Source organism: Lucilia cuprina, chromosome 6 (assembly GCF_022045245.1).
Source record: "Lucilia cuprina isolate Lc7/37 chromosome 6, ASM2204524v1, whole genome shotgun sequence".
Classification (NCBI taxonomy): domain Eukaryota; kingdom Metazoa; phylum Arthropoda; class Insecta; order Diptera; family Calliphoridae; genus Lucilia; species Lucilia cuprina.
In genome coordinates this window covers 18,245,859-18,256,027 of record NC_060954.1, presented here as the reverse complement: position 1 = coordinate 18,256,027, position 10,169 = coordinate 18,245,859, and the positions used below count along the sequence as shown (strand labels likewise).

The 10,169-nt window shown below is 29.0% G+C and overlaps 1 protein-coding gene across 2 annotated transcripts in view; it reads left to right on the top strand.

Moving 5' to 3' along the window:
• LOC111679747 (serine-rich adhesin for platelets) overlaps window positions 1-10,169 on the top strand; it is a 170,368-nt gene continuing 160,199 nt past the window's right edge. The window contains exon 1 of one of the 2 annotated variants that reach the window (XM_023441345.2): window positions 1-204. The gene's annotated coding sequence lies outside the window, so the exon portion shown is untranslated. Of the gene's footprint in view, window positions 205-8,637; window positions 8,659-10,169 lie in introns of those variants that run through there. The other variant, XM_046955327.1, reaches the window with a different exon arrangement.

Below are 10,169 nucleotides of genomic sequence, written 5' to 3'. Positions count from 1 at the left end.
TGTAAAAAAAATAATAATAAATTTTAAAATAATTAAAAATATAATAATAATACAAAATAATATAACGAATAGAAAAAAAGTGTTAACGAATAAAAATAATAAAAGTGCAATTTACATTAAAAAATTCGGCTTAAAATAAGGAATGTGGATTTACTTCTGGCGAGTACTTTAAATTCTATAAGGTTGGATGATTAAGAAAAAAAGGTAAATTGAATCAATTCTCAGCAAACAAATATCAAATTTTTAATTGTGTTTGTTTATTAAGATCAAGTACTTTCAAAATATGTCTACTTCCCTTAATCATTTATCGGCATATTTCACTTTTTTTCGTTAATTTTGATTCTATACAAAATACCCCTTTAGCCCTTGGCTATAGCTTTGAATTTTTGCCGTTGTTGAAACGCTTGGTTGAAATTGTTTTTTTTTTTTTTAATTTCTATTTGAAATCCATAGAAAATAAAAAAAATAATGAAAATATATTTTTGATTAAACTTTAATAATATAAATAGCCTAAAGGTTTATACTTAAATGTCTTAGATAATACCAAAATAAAGATAAATGATTTGGTTAGAAAATTAAACTTAAACTACAAAAACAATAACAGAATCAATAACTCAATACTCATTATTTCAAATCATTAGATTAGTTTTCTTTAGAACGTAATTATAGACTTGGTTTCAACCCTATTTTAAATACAATTACACAGTTTATAATCATCTATTTCGTTGTTATACAATCCAAACATTAAGGTCGGGCTTCTTACTACTCGGTTCAACTAGACTTAAGTTGCTGTTGGAATAAACTCGCAATAAATTTAGACGATAACCGATAATTATGTTTTTCAGTTATGTTTTTATCATCACTTAACTTTGTAAGTATTGCCAACTTTTCAATCAAAAACGTAAACAATGAACAGCTGTTTTTTGTAAACATTACTTTTGTAAAATGAAAAATTTTAGAAAAAAACAAAATAAACATTTAAAACGATAATAATATTGATAAAACAAATTAGAAAATTACTATTTACTTAAAATTACAAGTTTTTCTTCTTCCAAATTCATTATTTTATTGTTTTTGTTGAGTGTATTTCCTTGCTTATAACTTAGGTTTAATTGTCAATAACACTCAGTTAAACTAAGATAATAAGGGCGAGTTTTTTTTTTTTTTTTTTTTTTTTTTTTTTTTTTTTTAAATACAAAATATCTAAGAAACTAGAAGAACTAAATTTTTCAAATGTTGCACAAAAAACCTTATTATTTATCGAAATATTTTGGAGAAAAATGTGTAGAACTTTCATCTGGTGGGAGGAGGCGGGTTTGGGCCCTCATATGAATTAAATAGAAAAATTTGTATATCTGAAAACTATAAGCTCGAATTTTAAAATTTTAACATAAAAAACTTTGGCACTGATGTTACATTTAGAAAATAATAGGTGAACTTTTAAGGGGGAGGGTAATTGCTTGGCAGATTAGATTACATTAAAATCTTAAATAACATCCGAAAAATTGACGAACTTGCAGTAATGTGTTTGATATCTCCCAAATGTAACAAATTTTACATGTGGAATACTATAGTAGTTAGAATCATTAAGTGGGTTTTTGTTGTTCGTTGAGCTCCGAGTCGTTCCGGTGCAAAGAACCGATTGTCGTGGGAACGTAGTGGGTTTTTCATTTATATTGCTTTTAGGGTAGCAAAGCACACTGTGTATAGCAAGTTATTTATGAAATGATATATGCCACCTGAAAGTTTAGTTTCATCTGACTATGGTTTAAAAATTCGACGACCTGTATAAACTATGGACCAGCAATCATTAGACTAATTAATTGACATACTAAAGAACAGACTAAATAAAATTCTCCTAGAATATATAATAAAGCTTTTCCAAGCTTTATTATGGCAGACGTGTACACAAATATTGTATTAGGTCAAGTCAAGTTTAAAATTCGTAATAAAGACTTTTCTTATCAGTTTAGTTTTAATAATTTCTTTCTATTATTTTGCAAGTTATCTGTTCAAAAATTGTATTAAATAAAAACATTCATTAATTCAAATTTATACATTGGGCTTTGAAAAGGGAAAAAAAACAACAATTTTAAATATTTGTAGGGAGTCTTAATGTGTGTAAACTTTGGACCTTTTGCTGTTGTCCATTAATGGAAAAAGTAGAATAATTATAATCGACTAGAAAATAGAATTGTTGACGTTTTATTACATTTTATTTGCTATTAATTACTTAGGGTATTATTCATAAAATTTTATTAAAGGTTTGTAAAAAAATTAATAAAATAACTTTTCTATAAATCTCTTTGATAAATGTTTCTTAATATTGTTGTTAAATGGTTTATAAAACAATTTTTAAATATTAAAACTACGTAGAAAAAAATGAGTAATGACTTGTACTTAAACAACTACTTACTTTACAATTACTTTATAATGACATACTTTTATTTTTATCAAATACGTGAAGCTTTGGCAATTACAATTACTTTTAATTGTAATTGAAGCTTTGCCAATTACAATTACTTTTAATTAAAATTGACGATTTTCCAATTAACAATTAAAAGTAATTGTGATTGCTGCTTAACATTACTGTAATGGTAATTGATCATATAACGAATTACTTTGTGTAATCAATATCTCCTGTACGTGAGAAATACAATATTTATAAGTACTTATTTAAGTAGTTGCTTGGAATCAAGCATGGTAAGTACTTAAAATGCTAATGAATAAGTAGTGGGAAGCGGCTTTTTAACTCATTACTTTTTGCTGGGTATATATGTATATGAATAAGACTTTGTAAGACTTAGATGTTAGAAAAGCTTTTAATTTGATTAATTTTTAATGTGAAACAAAAACAATTTAATAATAAAATATTATTTCACTTGAAATCAACATATGCGAGAAAAAATTATAATTGTATAACTTTCTATAAATGTGCAAAAAATATAATTTAATAAATGTTGTTTTTAAATATTTCATTTACAAATTTTAGTAATTAAGTTATAAAAAAAATTCCAGTGCTTCCTCATTTAATGGTTGGACCCTAGAGACCTTTGCATAATTGCACACAGTTATAAAGTTTTAGTGTCAATAATCTTGTAAAGAAATTTTAAAACTGTTTAAAATTAGTTTGTTTACTTAAATAAATAAATTTACTTTAAACAACTTACTTTTCAGTAGGCTAACAATAAAGTGAATAATTAAAGTGATGTGTTAGAAATGAATTTAATTAAAGGTAATTATCTTATTTGTGTTTTAAATGGATAATTTATATGTTTATCATATAATAAAAAAGATTCTAATTAATATCTATAAAAGCTGCATATGTTTTTCATACAATTTACAATGACTTGTTGTAGTTCTTGCAATGATAACACCGTTTAAAATAATGACTTCAAATGATGTTTTAATTAATCTTAAACCTCTGCATTACCATGAAAGTTTTTGCTGGGATATTATCGTGTGAATCTTAGGGTACTTAGATCGGTTTACTTTAAATACATTATATTCCTTAATGAGCTACAGCTTTATAACTACTTTTATTGTTTATTTTTTAATTTTTTAGCTACCGTTAAATTCACTAAATAAGAATACGTATCATAGAGTGTGTACAAACTGAGGAACTGGTAGGATTATTGTAGGAACCCATCAGATGTGTTTTCTTTAAATATCGCAACATCTAATAAGATAAACTTTCTCAATCTTGAATAAGAAAATTAGGAAAGATAATTCCACTTTCTATACAGTTGTTAGATCTTATGGCAGAAAAATGTTCAGAAAATGTCTTACAACCTTCTGACGCGTTTTTTTTCTATAAGTTGACAGGATTGATAGACATTTTTTACTGCCAACATTGTAAGATTTGAAAACCATGTATCACAACTTTAACAGTTTTAAAGTTCAAAAGGAAAAGGTTCATCGAAAGATGTCACACTAAAAAAGATCGATTTACTTTTATAAAGTTAATAGCTGGCAATTAATAAAGATGAGATTGGATCTACAAATATGGAATTTTCGATACAAAATCTGATTGGACACGATCCAATAAACAATAGGGGCCATTCAAAAGTTTTTAAACAACTCATTGAGTTCCATAAACGAAAAATTGTTAAGACTGATCATTTATCTAAAAGCTAAAGTGAGCGCGAATTTTTTTTGATCAAACTAGTTGAACTTGTAAGAACACTTAATAATCTTAAATGAATAGTACAGCCAAATATGAATTCGCTGTTCAATATTTACTCGAACTAATTCAAAATTCCATATATCAATCAACAGTTTTAAGAACTATTGTTCATTAACCTATAATAATACGAGATGAAAGTCCCTCTACCACTTATTGATAGTATAAAAGTTCGGAATATAGAACAATGATGAATGTCCTTTAAAGCGAATACTAATTTGTCGGGTTTATGGTAATGACTTTCTGAAAGTATGACCCCGAAAATGAATCCTATCCATGCTGCTAATTGATTCCATTAAGAGTTTGGTTCATAATGTATATAACAATCAAGCGCGTTCCTCTATAAGCCTTCAAAAAGTAAAGTTGATTGATGCAAAACCGTTATTAGGTCATCTTAGTAATATTGGAATAGTGAGTAAAGCCACAATATTGTTATGGGCTGACCTCAATGAGAACCGATGTTAATATGATTGGACATGAGATTCAGACCAATATTCATTACATTGCGAACTACCTTCACTGATTTTTGGCATATTTAACGTACCACCTCGTTGTCCATGCCGTGCTCGATGCAGAGATACAAGCCGATGCAAAATGATCGGCGGCGGCAAAATTTTCGGCTCAATTTACACTTTTCTTTACAAATTGACCTTATAAACGTTTATTATATTGAAAAATATCTGTATAATAGTCTGTTATATATAAACCTGTCTCTATATAAGTTTTTTCTACAGACATATGAACATTTAATATTACCGGCTTGAAAAATATTACCGGCGGCCAGCCGCCGCCGATTTGAGCCGTTTCGGCTTGTATCTCTGGCTCGATGTAGGCTTTTAGATGCCAACGCGCAGCGCCACTGTGTTTCTGCTTGAATGTGGAGGGTGGTGTTTTTGGTTCTATTGCAACCGGAGTGACGGCGATAAAGGATTAGGTATTAAGAACATATTCCAGTAACGCATCTCCGTTGGGATATGTACCTAGGTAGAGTTAGGAAATTAGTTCCCCAAAGTCGAATGATCTTTGTTTTTTATTAGTTGAAAATTCACCTGAAATAGAGAATATTAATAAAGAAAGGAGAACATCATGCAACAGAGCCTCTTGCTGAAGAAGTGCAAAAAGATACAACCGGACAGTACACAGTACAGTATTGCTATTCATCTCATGGTCACGGTACGGCTAATAACCTGGGTTAAATTTTTTTATCGAGCGTTCACTCTATATCTGTCATATTTAGCAATGAATGAGATATACCTCGTCCTTGACAGTACCAAGTAGTTATCTACATTATGCATTCATACCTCTGTAGCACTTGCTACTTCCTATACAGAGTTACCTGGTGGAACGTAGAAATTTTGGCATAGCGGTTTATTTAGAGTTGGTTAAAACAAGAAAATGGTGAATAAATTGTTATTGTTCAAAGATGTAAACATATCAAGAATTTTTCATTTAGTACTACTTCTTGAACTAGATTTCCAGAATTTAATAGCGACAAACAAAAAACACGAATTCTTCTTAAATTGTATTAAGGATAGGGGAAATATTCTATTAATTATCTTAATAAGATTTTAATTTTTAAACACGTTTTAAATTTTTTTTACAAAACTAATGAAAATTAAAATACCAAAAAAAAAAAACAAGAATACAGAAAAATATCTGAAAAAAATCTATTAGTGTATCGATAATGATTTTGTGTAGGCTTCTTTTTTTCTCCATTCATTTCGTCTAACTTGGTCATTAATATGTACTATTTTTCCATCCACATTTTTAACCAGTTTTTGTTAGTGCAAAACCTCATAATTTTGTAGTTGTTAGTATTATACTCAGCTGTTTGTTTTTGTTTTTATTTCATTCGACCGAATTGTACCTGAAATGAAGTGAAACAAATAAACGACAAAAAAGAAAAACAGACAAACAGGAAATGAACGAATGTTTGTTGATTCTAGTTCATTCCCGGTGTGTGCACTTAAAGTTCATTTTAATAGAAATTAAAAAAAAAAAACAGGGATGTTAAATGGAACCAACAAATTGTATAGAAGTGTATTTTAAAGTTTTTGTCATAATCAGGCAAAAACTTGAGTTTTTTTAAGGAACTAGTTACCTGCCTACAACCAAACAACTAGTCATGTAACTAGTGTAGATTTGGAATTTCTTATGACAACAATAAGTTAAAGTACATTTTATATTTAAGTACTTTTAATTTTTAAATTATATCTATCAGCTTTTTCATCCCCGTTAATGTTTAAATGGTTATATTTTTTATTTCATTTTGTTTTGGTCTTTTCTGTCTCTCTCTCTCTCTCTTTGTTTCATGTCTTAACACTTGACTGATTTTTTTCTTCTTTTTTTAACAAAATAAGAAGAAATTGTTTTTAAAGGTTGTGGCCGTTTAAAATAAATGATACAAAATGTGATTCATATTGACATACAGATTAAAAATTTCTGTATTAATAGTCATCAATGTGTCACAGTTTTTATATGAATATAAATATTGAAAACACCTTAATTGAAGTGTTCATTTGTACTCACTTTAGCGTTTATAAATTTAATAAAAGTTTCATTCGCGAATATTCTCATTTAACTCTTAATTCACTAAGGTTGGCAAACGTTATCGTTAGGCTATCGTTACCGTTTTCACTATTATCGTTATTGCTAAAATGCCTATATCGAAATAAACCAAAATACCGATAACACAAACCGTTATCGAAATAGAACTAAATATCGATTATGTTCACCATTTTGAAACAGTTGACAACCTCACATATTAATATTTTATCATTAAGTTCTAATTTATGTCAAAATCGTGTATTTCGTTAGTCATATTTAATCAGTTTATTAATCGACTTTGGGTCGGTAAATCAATCAGTTACAGATCATACCGAACTTTTCGACTTTTTGCATTTTATACAAAGTCGATTTTTCGACTTTTTTCATTGAGTTAAAAGTCGACTTTTAGACTTTTAATATTTTATAAATAGTTACTTTTCGACTTTCCGACTTTTTTTCAACTTTTATTTTTTTTTACTTTTTTTCGAGTTTTTCCGACTATTTTAGTTTTTGAATTTTTGAATTTTTTTTTTGACTTTTTTCTATAGTTTTTTATGCAAAGTCGATTTTTCGACTTTTTTCATTTAGTTAAAAGTTAAAAGCCTATTCGACTATTTTTTTTACTTTTTTCTGAGTTTTCCGACTTGTTTAGAACTTTTGACTTTTTTCCACTTTTATTAAAATGTTTGACTATTTTTGACTTTTTTTCGAGTTTTCGAGTTTTTTCTACTATTTTCGAGTTTTCGACTTTTTACGACTTTTTTTGGAGGTTTTCAACTATTTTAGAATTATTTACTTATTTTCCACTTTTTTAAATTTTCGTCTATTTTTGATTTTTTTCGACTTTTTTTACCTTTTTCGAATTTTTTCGACTTTTATTTACAAACTTTTCATAGTTGAGTTATCGACTTATTTGTAACAAAATAGTCGACTTCGACTCTTTTCGACAAAAAGTCGATTGTTCGATTATTCGAAAGTCGATTTATAAAACCCTACTATATGGATTTCAAGAAATTGGGTTATATATAGAATTTGACAAGTAGAATGTAGGATAGGAGTTTGGGAATGTGTAAAGATCGTAATCAAATTCAAAAAGAACTGATGAACACAGTTTGTTATATCCATTTCCGGCCAATCTCATAACAGAAACTGTTGTTGGCCAACAGAGGTTAACTAAGATCATATTATATATTAAAATATAATCGGAAATAAAAGTCAATAGATCAAAAAATGTTTTTGATATAATTTATGGGAGCTTGAGGAAGTTACACTTACAAAAACGTTCGAAATATATGAGGACCGCATCAGAAACACTTGAAATTCTATAGAGTCTTGTGATTTGTATGCTGGCGCTCATTCTTAGTGGAACATATTCTCAACTTTATAAAAGTGGAAGATTGAATTCAGACGAATGTATAGCATACGAATAGGACAGTCATATGCTGAAAATTTTTCTCTGCTAGACTTTCATAAGATCTGAATGTTTATCGGATCGATTTATTTCCAGACATTATGTCACTGATTGAAAAAGTCTTAAAAACTATATTTAAGAATCTGAGTTTTTCTAAACTTTGGGTTTATCTTTTATTAAAAGTAGAGCACAATCAAAACTCAGTTCAACCTAACCTAACCTCGCTTTATAACCAGTATTAAAGATGGTTATATTTAACTGATTTTTTTATAAAAAATGATTTTCCAAATCCTGTGTTAAAAAATGTCAATCACTATAAAAATATTTTGAAACTTTATTTTTATAAATTCTTATTCTTTCTTGGAATTAAATAAATTTAAATTTAAACAATTGTTGGAGTTATAAATTCAATTTAAAAATTGTAGTGATTAGTCGTGAATAGCTTATATTTGTAAAGTCATGTAAAATTTATTTACGGATTTGATGTGGAAGATTTGTAATCTATAAATTATAAAAGGTACGTGTTGAAGTATGTAGGAAAAAAAGTACTGGGGTCTATTAAAATATTTATCCCTGTAGTTATAAACTGGAACTTAAGGATTTTAAAAATAAAATTTTTTCGTAAATGCTTGTAATATTTCTTGTTATAATAACTTAACAGTTTCAGAAATCTCTCAGCAACAAATACATAAATACATATTACAAAAATATTTACGGACATTTTAAGGAAGTAGCGTATTTGTACACTTTGCAGACGTATAAGCATTCATCGATAACGATAAACCGAAATTCATGAACTAAAGTTTACTTATGAATGGTTTGAGTAATGCTGAATCCGAAACACCGAAATTCCATCAATTACTTTAGGTTCACTAGATATTTTAATAGAGATGAGACACTAAAACTAATCGCTGATTTTATGCGAAAGTTTTTGCAGGCAGACATGCTAATTACTCAAGCTTGAGATTGATAGAAGGGTTGAATTGATTCGGAAACCTTGAAATTTCGTTTATTTTGGTTTGAATCAATATTTTTATATCCAAAATCAGAACAAGTTTATTAACGTTAGTTAAGATATCAATGGTATTAATTATCGACCATTTGGGATATCATCACGTTAAGGTGATAGTTAAGATGTCAAGAATGTCTAATCCAATGTGTAGACTTGAGAGCGATCTACCATGCGCCTCTGAATCTATGAAGAATTCAGGTTCTAATATTTGTACATGGCTGTGTCGGTCCATGTAAAAGCACTTTGCTGAAGTACTCGAGCTATCTGCTCTATTGTTTTAGTAGCTTCGTTGCGAAATGTCTGGCAGCATGGGATCAGTATCAACCATATCAAGTTCTCGTAGCCAAACTACTGTGATGGCCCTGTAGTTTTGGCAACAGCACCTAGATATATATTTGGTTGTCCGAAATTCGCAACCAACAAATCAGGATAATGTGACAAAGGATGTTAGGAATTCCAAAATCCAGTCAAAATCAATACATAATTGCATCGACAAGTTGAAAGGCAGGTTTCACTCAACCAAGTCGTGTAGCATGAAACAATATGCATCCTATTGAGAAGGCAACAGCACCAGAGATTTAAGAAGTATACTAAATTTGTACTAGTCTCTCGGAGTCTTTGCCGATCGTTCACCTACTTACATCAGTTCCATTCTCAGACCATAAGGAACAATCTACGGAAAGACGAACCTTCTACGCGAAGAGTCAAAGAATCAGGAATCAAGAATAGGTTACTCTGTCACATCATCAGTCCCGCCAGACTGGAGGTATTGATAGCATCTCTATTCGGGACATTGCAATAACACCAAAATAGAGTTTTCATTAAGATAACATGGCAACGGAGTATAGTTTACTCTGACTTAAGGTCAGACTGTCGAGAGTTTTAACTTGATAAGGCCGTCGTGTCGGCCTTATCCCACGGTGGTCTTTTTCATCCACAGGGTAGACTTGAGAACGGTCTATCATCGCCCCTTTGTCTTCAATGAAGACTCAGGTGGCAATTTTTGCACATTGGCT